Source organism: Papio anubis, chromosome 8 (assembly GCF_008728515.1).
Source record: "Papio anubis isolate 15944 chromosome 8, Panubis1.0, whole genome shotgun sequence".
Taxonomy (NCBI): domain Eukaryota; kingdom Metazoa; phylum Chordata; class Mammalia; order Primates; family Cercopithecidae; genus Papio; species Papio anubis.
The window spans coordinates 71,761,154-71,774,673 of NC_044983.1; the positions used below are offsets into that span (position 1 = coordinate 71,761,154).

The 13,520-nt window shown below is 35.0% G+C and overlaps 1 long non-coding RNA gene across 1 annotated transcript in view; it reads left to right on the forward strand.

Annotated features, from left to right (window-relative positions):
* Nucleotides 1-891: 891 nt before the first annotated feature.
* Nucleotides 892-13,520, forward strand: part of LOC108587266 — an 81,199-nt gene continuing 68,570 nt past the window's right edge. The window contains exon 1 of the long non-coding RNA XR_002523855.2: nt 892-2,886. This is a non-coding gene — a long non-coding RNA (uncharacterized LOC108587266). The remainder of the gene's footprint in view (nt 2,887-13,520) is intronic.

Here is a 13,520-nt window from a genome sequence, read left to right on the forward strand (position 1 = left end):
AGATAACTGCTGTATAAACCACTAAATTTTGGGTAGTTTTATATGCATCAATAGCTAGCTGTGATACAGACATTCTCTGAATGTAATCTTATTTAATATTGTATACTTTAATGAAACATGTGTTCTTACTGTTTAAGAAATTAGAGGGAAGAGAGCTCACTTAACTTATTGTTGAAATCCGTTCTAAACTCACAGTTGATCTGAGATCATTTGAAGTGGTCTGCAGAACATCCTACATAATCAAAGGCTATGTAAACAAAGTATAGTGCCATTTTTAAAAAATTGAATCTATCAGGTTGGGTGGCTCATGCCTGTAATCCCATCAGTCTAGGAGGCCAAGGTGGGCAGATCACCTGAGGTCAGGAGTTCGAGACCAGCCTGGCCAACATGGTGAAACCCTGTCTCTACTAAAAGTACAAAAATTAGCCGGGCGTGATGGCGGGCGCCTGTAATCCCAGCTACTCAGGAGACTGAGGCAGGAGAATCACTTAAATCTGGGAAGCGGAGGTTGCAGTGAGCCAAGATTGCACCACTGCACTCCAATCTGGGGATAAGAGCAAGACTTTGTCTCAAAAAAAAAAAAAAAACGTGGGTCAAGATCATACTACATACTTTCCTGGAGAATTAAGACTTGGCAAACAATGAAGAATACTCTACTGACTCAAATTTCAACAAATATGTAAACTAACAGTTCTGTATCATTTATTTACAAAAATCAGTGTTTCCAAGTTAGGACCCTATCAAAAATGGGATAAAAATATTCTTGAACATTTTGATTCTCAAAATGTAAACTAAGATATGATAGTTTAGCTTCCCCACAGCCTGCCAACAGACTTCTCTTCTTTTACCCAGCTACCTTTAAAATAATATATTTGAACTCAAACATGTAAATGCTATATGAATTTAGCTCTTTCCACGATGCTATTACAAAATGAAAATTAATAGAAAATACAAGTGTTGAGATTTATCTGGGTGAAAATTATTGTCATCAGCATATCCTTGTGGAATATAACATTTTTATCCTAATTATTGAAGGAGACTGTATGGAATAGTCCTTTCCAACATAAAATGAAATAAAGAAGACTCAAATGCCTTGATTAATCAAACACTTACATGTTGGTCAATGGAAGTCATACTTTTGAGTGTGAATTATACAGAAAGTTAACATTATTAAAAGGGAGCAATAATCATGCTGGTGAATAATTCATTAGCATTCTTTCACCTTCCTTTAAAATAAGCTATTACTTGCATTGTGGGAAAGCAGATAATAGATTATAATTGATCACTTTTTCAGGAACTAGAAATGATCTTATATTTAAAATCTTTGTTTTAATTATCTAGCGTGATATTTTCATAACCAATATTATAACGTCAGGAGGTTCAGAAGATCCTGTGGAAGATATATTTTGACATATTTAGTCTACATTTCTTGATTTCATAGTAAGATTGTAATGAGGAATTCCCATTTACTCTTGAGCTCAGCATTTAGATAATTGAATAATAAACCACAATCAATGAGGACCTTTAAAGATTGTCACTCTATGTTCAGATAGGACTTAGAAAAGGAAACAACAACAACAACAAAAAGCATAGCTTGTAACCATTTTTGGCTCAATCCCATTTGGTATTCAGAATGTAAATGAGATTTGTTATCAGGCAGGAAACCTGAAACTGATTTAACCTAGAGATTAATCTTCATCATAAGGATGTATTTACATTTCTTGCCCAGCACAGTAGGTTAGCACAAAGTAGGATCTGCCTTTAATTTTTTAAAATGGCTAAGCCCAATTGATACACAGTACATATTTCTCATTTTAACTATTTTGTTTATTTCATAGATATTTTTATTTTCTCGTGGTCATGTTAAGTCTTGCTGGATAGAAAATATGCTGAAAATAGAAGCCAAACCACAGTAAAATGACTCTGCCTAACCCTAAGTGTTCCAGCCATTTCCTTTTATATCTTATAATAAGATATGACAACTCAATTTAAAGAAAATACACAATAGTTGCTGACTACAGTGAAAAGTTTATATTAAAATAATGTGTTGCTGTGGGGAGGTGGATAATTGAGCATACAGTAGGTAATTTCTGGCAGGGCTCCTGAAATAAGCAAAAGTAATATCTGTTAACAAAGGATAAATGCAGATAATGTTACTCTAGTCAGTAATTAGGATTGTACAGATCCCTGTTTAAATGCTGATGCAAGAGAAAATTAAGAAGACTGCATTTAGTCATTAAAGTTGAGCTGATCCAAATTCTCTCAATAAGACCTGACCTTTCATTGGGCCCACTTCCTACTGATATTTGACTCTACCAGTTTTTCTCTGAATTTTAATGAAGACTGAGTAAACTTGAGAACTCTAAATAAAATCTGGGTGAAACAGCTAATTTTAAAAAGCAGTTGGAGGGATTTAAAACCCTGAAGCCCTAGAAAGTTTCTCCCACTTTCAAACAGAAGCTTGGCCTATTTCTGTCTCCTTCAGCCTCTTGTTTAATTCCAGGAGATAGACCTTTAGCTCTTTGACAGTCATTGCGTTGACCAAGTGTCAACTTCTGGAAGGATATGATTCTTATAAAATTCTAATTGACTACTCTTTTCTTTCCTTCAAGAGAATTTAAGAAATTAATCTAAGACATGATCTTCTGAGCTACCGTGTTCACCAAAACAGCAGTAACTTGAATGATCATGTTAGTGCTATTAACAGATAATAAGAAAGCAGGTATTTTTCCTCTAGCAATGCTACAAAGTGATAATATTTGTGTCCTGAATGCTGACTTACAAGCAAAAATCTAAAAGGCAAATTTATTCCCCAAATTATAGGCCAAAGAACTCCTCTCCTTTTTCCATTCTGTTTCTAGAGATGACTCCGAGGTGCTAGCTGTGGTAAGTCTTCATCCATTATAGTTTTGGGGTTTGGAAATAATTATAGGAACCTAGACATGATTAACATAGATGACCACACTCCCTTGTGAAAGAAAAGAACTGTGGGGACTTTGGGGTTATTATCACTTATTGTGTCTGAACAGTTTTTCCCACAATGCTTATTTGCTACTTGTTCTATTGAGGAAGGTTTTGTGAGCATAAGTAGGGTGGATTAAAGTAGGGAGAGAATAGAGTTAAGGAACAATTAGAAAGGTATTTCAAAATGTATTGGGGTGAAAATCTCCATTATCATTTATCAGTGTTCCCTTAGTTGGGACCTGGAGACAAATCCCTCTAATCAAGTGTTATAAGTGACAGACACTTGAATCTCTATCATCTTCTCCATAGGCTTGATTCATTCCATTCTCACTAAATCCCTTTTATGCGCTAGATCAAATGTCTTATCAACTCTTGCTCTGTTTCCTGAGGTCATCTGGGATGAGTATTGACTGCTTTCTTCCTTTGCTAGTCTATGTTTACTTCTGGTTACCATCTTCAGAATTTTCCAATAAGGTTAATTACTATGGCCCTACCTTTTTTTTCACTTGAGCAGTTGGCCTCCTTGACCCCTATACTAAATTAAATATCATCTCGCCATTTTATAGTTCCATAGAACCTTATATTTACTCAGTCATTCTTATATTTAATCATTCAACAAATGTGTGTCTAGTGGTTACTGTGTACTAGGTACAACAGTTAACAAAAGAGGAGAAAATTCCAGGCTTCATAGAGCTTACGTCCTTACATGTTATTTAATGTCCTCTCATCTCCACTAAAATGAAAGCTCTTTGAGAGTAAGAATCATAACTATCTTCTTCACCAGGAATTTGCAGAATACCTGAAATGCTGAAGAAGCACAGTGAATATTTATTTAATTATTAAATAAACAAACATAAGTTGCAACTTTACAGAAACATAGGTGCTTTATCTGCTCATGAAAAAAGTCTATCCATATAAAATTAATAGTAAAAATATCTATAAAAATAACATAATGGAACTTTTAGACTGGAACACAGTAGTACAGAGGCATTAGCATTATGAAAACATCACTACTTAAAAATTATTTTCTAGAAAAGCCTTTAGATTTATTTCATATTCTGTCTTTTCAATAGGTATCAAGGTATTGTTTAAACATTTCCTAACACATAGTTTAAGTATATATAATACAAAAAAATACATTATGAATGATTGTTACACTGACACGAAGGACCCCATCAGCAAAATATGTGACATAAGACTAAGCACAGATAATTTTTTAACTTGTTGTATGTGTATATATCTTGTTATATGTATATACATTTATGCACACACAAATATATATACACATATATAGTGTCTACATAAACATATGTATATATTTTCCAATTTTTCTTAAATGCTTTGAATAAAATAAAAAAATATTGAGCTCAAACATTTCTATTGTTAATAGAGTATTTAAATATGTCTGAATTCTTTTTTGGGAAACAAATGGATAAGTTATTTCTATTTATTTATTTTTCTTCTATTTTTATTTTAGATTCTGGGAGTATATGTGCAGGTTTGTGACATGAGTAAATTGTGTGTCACTGAGGCTTAGTGTACAAATGATCTCATCACCAAGGTAGTGAGCATAGTAACCAGTAGATAGCTTTGTAGCCTATGCCTAGCTCCTGCTGCCCCCCCCCACCCCACCAAACAGTCCACAGTGTCTATTGTTCCCATCTTTGTGTCCATGTATATTCAATGCTTAGCCCCTACTTATAAGTGAGAACATGCAATATTTGGTGTTCGGTTCCTGCAGTAGTTCACTTAAGATAATGGTCTCAGCTATGTCCATGTTGCTGCAAAGACATAATTTTATTCTTATTTATGGCTCTGTAGTATTCCAAAATGTATATGTACCATATTTTCTTTATATAGTCCACCATTGATGGACATTTTGGTTGATTCCATGTCTTTGCTATTGTGAATAGCACTGCAATGAACATATGTGTGCATGTGTCTTTTTGGTAAAATGATTTATTTTCCTTTGGGTATATGCCCAATAATGGGATTGCTGGATCAAATAGTAGTTTTCTTTTCAGTTATTTGAGAAATCTCCACACTGCCTTCTGTAGTGGCTGAATTAATTTACACCACTAGCAGTGTATAAGTGTTCCCTTGAATTAATTTACACCACCAGCAGTGTATAAGTGTTCCCTTTTCTCTGCAACCTCATCAGAATCTATTATTCTTTGACTTTTTAATAATAGCTATTCTGATGGAGGTGAGATGATAGTTCATTGTGGTTTTGATTTGCATTTCTCTAATGATTAGTAATGATTAGCATTTTTAAATATATTTGTTGGCCACATGTATGTCTTCTTTTGAGAAGTGTCTGTTCATGTCTTTTGCCCATTTTAATGGAGTTGTTTTTTTGTTTGCTGATATGTTTAAGTTCCTTATAGATTCTTTATATTAGACCTTTGTCAGATGCACAGTTTGTTAATATTTTTTCTTATTCTGCAGGTTTGCCTGTTTATTCTGTTGATGGTTTCTTTTGCTGTTCAGAGTTCTTTAGTTTAATTAGGTTCCACTTGTCAATTTTTGTTTTTGTCTCAATTGCTTTTGGGGACTTAGTCATAAATTCTTTGCCAAGGCCAATGTCTGGAATGGTATTTTCTAGGTTTTCTTCTAGGGTTGTTATTGCTTTAGGTCTTATTAAATCTTTAATCAATCGTGAGTTAATTTTTATGGTGAAATGAAGAGGTCCGGTTTCAATCTCCTGCATATGGCTAGCCAGTTATCACAGTACCATTTTATTGAATAGAGGGCTCTTTCCTCATTGCTTATTATTGCTGACTGTGTCAAAGATCAGCTGGTTGTAGGTATGTGGTTTCATTTCTGGGTTCTCTATCCTGTGCCATTTGTCTGTGTGTTTGTTTTTGTACTAAAACCGTGCCAATTTGTTTACTGTAACCATGCAGTATAGTTTGAAGTCAAGTAGTATATGCCTCTGACTTTGATCTTTTTACTTAGAATTGCTTTGGGTATTCAGTTTCTTTTTGGGTGCCATATGAATTTAAGAGTAGTTTTTTCTAATTCTGTGAAAAATGATGTTGATAATTTCATAAAAATAGCATTGAATCTCTAAATTTGACAAGTGGACTTTGACATAAGAAAACAATCTCTCCGGGAAGCATTGTGTGGTTCTATGCATATTATATTTCTAAATACAATCTTTGTTAAGGAAAAGGCAAAATTAGCCTATCTGAACAATATAAAATAGGGAGGGATTAAAAATGAATTTTTTAAAAAGCATGCACTTGGAGTGGCATATGGAATCTGTTGTGTGTGGTTGGGAGAAGTACAAAATGTATTATATAGAGAGTTGTAATCTCTGAGTGTAAGTTTAATTATCAACACATTTTTCCATCTTCATAAAGTCCTAATCTCTACTTATTATTAATTTGTACAACATGGTGTTCAATATTTGACTGTGAAATAGAGGTAAGATATATCACTTATAAAAATGAGTCTGTAACTGCTTCTGTCTTTCAAGGTATACTAAGTATTACACAATCATATATCTACTCCGACTTTCATGTATTTGGCTGGCAGTGAGTTGGGAAGAATTTCTGGTTATGGATAAAACAAAACTTCTCAGTCATTTTGCAGTTGTATTCATTATACAACAAAACTGGAATGGAAAAAAAAATGGATGCCGTACACCAAGGGCCATGTAAGGAACTATAGAGTGGCAACAAAAGAGCTGGAAATATAAAATATGCTGAGAGCAGAGGTCAAGAACACCAAGGAATTAAAAACATTGTGTACGTGGTAGAATTATATTTTGAAGTCCAATGAATTAGTCTTCCCCTTTACTTCTTCTTATGTGACACATCTTTATATAATCCAAATCACTCTTACTCCAGAAATGGATTAGCCAGGGGTGGTGGCACGCACCTGTAGTCCCAGCTACTTGGGAGGCTGAGACAGAAGAATGACGTGAACCAGGGAGGCGGAGCTTGCAGTGAGCCGAGATTGCTCCACTGCACTCCAACCTGGGCGACAGAGTGAGACACAGTGTCTCAAAAAATAAATAAATAAAATAAAAATAAAGTAATAATAAAAAAGAAGAGTCAGCATGTAGCTTATTATTTTAAAATAAACATTTAATGGCATCAAAGTCAGAGATATACTGACGATATTAACATAAAAATTTTTGAAAAGTTAATAACTAATTCCTTGTCCTAAAGATTGTAAGAGAAAAAGATGAGCTACAAAAAAAAAGCAAAATAAAAAAGATGTGTTCCTTTACTTCCTTTTAGATAAATATCAGCTGATGTGGAGAAGAAAACATGGTTGGGTATGTGGGAGAACACCCCCAAAAATGTACAGATTTTACAGGATGCTGAAGAAGTTTAGCACCTTGTCTTCCTGAGGGAAAAAAAAAGTCTAGAATGAGAAGAAGAGAATCCCAGAAAACCAAAAGGTGGAGGGAACATTTGCTTTGATTTCAATATTATAGTCTTGAAATGAGACTAAGCTTTGGGGAGAAGCATCATTTTCTGTACATTGCTGGGCCAGTAAATTTAAAATGACTCTGTTTTCTAGAAAAATGGGTCAGATTCTCTCTGCATGCTCCAAGAAAGTTGTCAAAGTTCTTTCACAGTGAGACAAAGGATTCTTTAAAAGAAGGTGCTGCACATAGATTGCCTAGTGTGAAATCAGAAAATAACTCAATTTAATTTTGCAGGTTACCTTAGAAAGGAAAATGACTGTTTTAGCACTAAGCTGGGCAGTGTGTTTCAGCAAAGGCCAGGGAAGTTTGGTGCTGATGTTTGGAGATCAGTGAATATGAAGACAGAACAACCAATTCCAGTATGGTTGGAGAACAATAATGAATAACGTCACATTGCTTCCTCATTGACATATATACCCCTTCAGATACAGTCCTAAATGGAAGAAAAAAGAATAGAAATTATGAATTGAGTTTACAATGGAAATGACTAGAAAATACTGGAAGTGACTAAATTTGCCTAGAAATAATCAGATTACCTTTGATGAAATCAGGTGGATCAGACTTAAAAAAGAAATAAATGGTTTTTCAAAAAAAAAAAAAAAAGCTTACATTTACTTAAATTGTACATAAAACATGTACAATTCCCTCTTCTAGAAATTGCTAGCAACTGGTAGTGAGAAGATTTCCCAGGAATAACCAGGGTCCTCATTTGAAAATTCAGAGCGGTAAACTAAACAAAAGCTAAAGTTCCTCTCAGTGCAAATCAGGCAAAAAGAAAAAAAAAAAAAAAACATTTAGAAACAGAAGAAAGGGAATGAAGATTCACAGCTAAAAGACAGCATGACCAAATGCAAGCAAGGATTAAAGTAAATGGCTATAAACAAGAAAAGAACTATAAGGTGGTAGAAAAGGGCTTGTGAGGAGGGGATTAGGAAAATGTCTAGTCAAGTTACAAGGAAGACAGATGACAGATCCTGACACTGAAACCCATTAGATTCAAGATCATAGATCCGTAAGTCCTCTAATACCTATAGACCAAAATGTGGTTGGCAGACCAGTGCCATCATCATATCAGCATCACCAGGAAGCTTGTTGGAAATGCCAAACCTCAGGGCCTACCCTAGGCCAACTGAATCAGACTGTGAATTTTAACAAGAACCCTATGTGAGTCTTACAAACATTTAAGTTTGAGAAGGAAGCTGTAACTAATCCACAGAAGAATGGGTGAGAAAACATGAGTTTAAGTTCTATGTGAACGGGAATTTTGCCTATTTTATTTGTGGCTCTATCGATAGCATCTATAGTACTGCCTGACACATGGTGAGTACATAATAAATATTTGTTGAAAAAACAATCCATCTTACTTCCACCTTTATTATTTAAAAAAACAAATAAAAGTACCTTCATAGTTGATAGTTTAGTTTTTGAATATGAAAGGCAGCCTTAATCATTCCCCCTAACCAATAATGAAAAACAAAATAAATGCCAAACTTTTAAGGGTTTCCTTATATATTTCAAATGCATCAGCACTTCAACTCTCTCCCTGTTCCTCCATATTATAATGAAAAGGGATTCAAAACTCCACAATTTTCAAATTTATTGTCAGCAGGTAAGAAAGTATTGCTTACAGAATTAACACATTCCATATTGTAGTCTGTATTTCTCTTGATCCATGCATAAATGGATCATTCATTCATATATTTATTCAGGACACATTTCTTCTATATTCCATGAATTGTACTCAGTCTTCTGGAGAAAAATGCGAAACATATACAATCACTATGCTTAAATAGTTTAAATCCAGTGGGAAAATAAACATTTAAACTACTAACCACACATATTAAACAGAAGAAAATGAATTATGTAAAGTAGAATTTATATGCAAAATAATGAGAGAAGGTGTCAAGCACACACAAGAAAAGGCCAAAAATCAAGCCTGACTGATTAAACAGCTAAAAATATAATGTGTCACTTTTAGATTCAGCTTATTACTTCCCTCGACAATGAAGGGAAGGATAGCCCCAGGGGCTAGTTTTCCATGGTCCATTTTCCACACATCAAAATGGACAATATCAAAACAAAAATGAGCATGATTGGGTGCAACATTTGTTGTGGGATATCCTGTTCCTGAGGAACCAGGTTTTGACTGCTCTAAGTTGTTTTATAATTTGCAATGCCATGGTGAGGGGACAGGAAGACAGCCCCACACCCCATCAGAACTCGAAGGTGCTGTGAAACTTACTCCCATCAGCCACCCAGGGGAGATGGAGAAGGGAGTGGGAGCTGGCCTCACAGCAGCCCTTCACTGGCCCCCCGTCCTCTTGGGTTCCAGGAGGACTGAAAGACATTCTGGCAACACTCACATTAGCTTGGGTTCAAGTCCAAGTGTTTGTCTGTAGGGCCTATGTGGACATGTGCAAAGCTGCAAGGTCACCATGGTGGAGCCATTGCCCTACAGAGTTCAGAAATAGGAGTGACAAATTATTCTTGATATTGGAAAGGATTCACTGTAGAGCCTTGAGGTAAAGAGGTTTTGTTTGTGGCATCAGTGTTTCCGCTCTTAAAAGCAGCATTATAAAACTGGGAATAGACATGAGAAGTAAGTAGAGGTGAAAAGCATCCCACGCCCCACTTTTTAAAGCAGCTTTGCTGAGAATGAGCCCCATGCAGTTGGTGTGTGTATAGACACACTGCCTGAATAACTAGAAATGCTGACAGACCATACCCCTGCATCACGCAGGAAAGTCTCTATCTGTTTAGGCAGAGCATGCATGTTTAAATAATCCTGAGATAAATAAAGTTAGTAAGGGAATAAAGATATGGACATTGAAAATGAGAAAATAACCAAAGGAAAATAAAAATGTTATCAAATAGCAATATGTGGAACTCGTTATTCTAAGAGATGGTAACATAGAAACTGTGCAAGAAGAATCCCGTAATGTTTAAATATCATATTAGGTATAGGTTAATGCATCCTATTGGATCTTCTTGATGCTGTTACCTTACAGCACCATAGTTGCTTGTTCATCTTCAGCCATCATTATGGTATTTTCTCCCAGAGGGGTCATCCACAACCCTGCTGCCATAGCCTACTGACTCAGTGTCTGGTGCTATCCAGGAGGGCTGAACTCACTCTGCCTTTTGGATCAAAGGCCAAATCAGTCACAAACTGTAAGAGGTAGGCTTCCCCCATCCCATCACTTCCAGGCTAGATAAAACATGTGGCATATAACATCTAGTTTATAGAACAACTGCCAAAAGGACCAGAAAATACAACTCTGAGGTTCAGGGCAGTTAATTAATTCCTTGATAGGCAAGGTTTGTTAAGTGGAAAACCAGAACCATGAGAAAATAAGTTTCCTCCCTTTCTATTCTTCCATAGAGTTATCTGTAGAATGTTTTATCCACAGAGCCCATCTAAAGAGTCAGGCATAGCCAAACAGATGCACCTGCCGAGCGATGGACTTATTTGTGTGATTTGTGTAAAGCAGGGGGCAGTGCTGTAACACATGACTATGCATTGCTTCACATCCTTCTCTGTCTACTCCCCTTTTCCTTCAATCTCACTGCCTTGGGATTTCACCTTCCATATAAACTGTCAGCACTAACTCTTGCTTCAGTTTTCTGTTGTCTAGAGAAAAAGGGCTAAGAGAAATATCCGTGGACAAAAGCAAAAATATTTATGCATCAAAGCAAAAAAAAGATGGGTTCAGAGCTCTTCGTAACCTTTGATAATTATGTGACATTTCCCTGGAAGAAAAAAAAAATACTATCAAAATCTCTCCCTGTGCCTCGTACATAGCAGGTACTTAGGCAATATTGTTTGGATAAAGCACACAATCAGAGTTTAATAGAACAAAGGCCATAAGTCTCTTCTTATCGGTCGCTTCTAAGAAGAAGCCTTCTTTCTCAGTAATATGGCCAGAGTTAAAGGAGATTTCACTGTATGAATGGAGAGAGATGTCAGATGTAAAAGTTATTATTTAAAAAACCAACAAATAAGAAACCCCAGTTGTAGTATTTGATAACAAGCATGACAGTTTTAATTATACATGTAATTTCTTTAGATTATCACTAATTATCTTTTGGTCTTCTTTCATCTGCCCCCAACTGAGGACTTTGTCTAAACACCCAAGCCTAACCCTCACCATCATTGTCTCTGTCTTTTCTTCTCTCTCTTGCCATCCTTTCTGCATTCTCACAGTGATCTTAGCCACTTACATGACATTAAGTATAATTTGTACCCAAATAACTCTCATTGTACTATATCCATCAAGGACCTCTCCTCATTTATTTTGTATATTTTCTTTAACTTTTAAAATATTTTACCTAGAATGATTCACTGACTCTTCCCATTTTCTCAAAAACTGAACTCTTCAGTGCACTAGCCAGTTCTTTTTCATGCCTAATTTGTGACAATGATGTTTTCTCCCAAAATATGCCTACGTTCATTGAGCAAAGGTAGTTACCAGATATTGACTGAACTTATCAATTATTTTATTTTGTAAATTCCACAAGGGAAAACCTGTTCCCCATCCTCAGCTCCTGGACACCAACACTGGCCTTTTAGTTACTGATTACAAGCCTATTAATCAGGTGTCATAACCAAGCCCTTTCATTGCTTTTACTTCGTTAATTTCACTCATTAAATTCTCTAAAATACTACTCATCTCATCTGAATTCACAATTTAGAGAGCAAAGCTTTTATTTACTCAAATTACCACTAAAAACCTATCAACTCATTGAAGGAAGAGAATGTAGAAATAGAAATATCTCCAACATGCCTGAAAACATTACAAAATGAAAATGGAATAAAGTGCCGGGGAAAGCGATAGGTGCCAGTATGCTAATATGAAAGCAAAACCCTGGGAGAGAAGACACAGATTGATTTGTTTCAAAAAGCTGAAAGCATGCAATCTTCTCTACCACGTCTATTTATGTTTCAAAGAATAATTACAATAAATGCCTAGCAATGTCTTCTCCCAAACAGACTCCCATTTGTCACTAATCCTACTTTTGAATTTGTTCCTGAGAGTTCTGTGAACATTCCTTGACACCTAAAGAAAACCCAGTGACAATATCCTTAGCACACTGTTGTTTTTTTTTATATATAGAATCAGTGGACTTAAAAATATATATATATCAGTCAGTATACAGTATCGAGAACAATCACTACAGCAGTTACCCAGACTTCAGGCTTTAGATTCTATCTGAATTCCAAACTGTTTGAATAACACAGGTCAATTATTTTACTTCATTGTAATTCAGTTTGATCATAGGGATAATAATATTATAATCCTTATGTAATATCCATTACTTTCAATGGCAAAAACCGCAATTACTTTTGCACCAACCTAATAGCACCCACCTAATTGGTTTATTTCTAATGATTAAATGAGATAATACATATAAATTGTTTAGATGAGTGACTGGAACGATTACTCACTAAAAAGAAGCTTTTCATTCCTAAGTCCTTATTCTCTACCAGGAACTATTTTGTGTCAGTTGAAGGACTGTGACTTACACATTTTGGTGTTATTCATGTTGTAGTGCTGTAAGAATTCAATAAATGTTGAATAAGTGAGCTGAAATTTTCAGATATCAATGACTAAGAAATGATTCTGAAATTTTCCACTTGATTCACTACTCATAATGTAGAGAAATTAGATGGAAAAGAGGATTATAGTTATATTGCTTGTGCTGCTAGCAGTTCATATAATTTGAGAAAATTATTAATCATTTTGAAATATCTAAATAAATGAGCACAAATGAGCATGTGGTTGAATAATTTTAATTCCTACCTAATATTTATTAAACACTGATTTTCAAGCCAGGCATTACATTAGACATTATTGAGGCAAAGATGAACCAGATAAGATTTCTACCTTCATGAAACTTACAGTCTTCATGTTATAAGTCAGGTAAAAGAAAGCTGCCAAGCTGGGGAAAATGGGTGTTGTGCCATTAAATAAATGAGGAAAAGGTACAATGTAAGGCATTTGTCTTCAGAATGCCTCATCATTCATTGCATGTAGAAAAGTTTTTTTTTTAATATATAAAATGACATTCACTAATTCATAATAAATGTGACATGTTAGAATGTCTAAATATT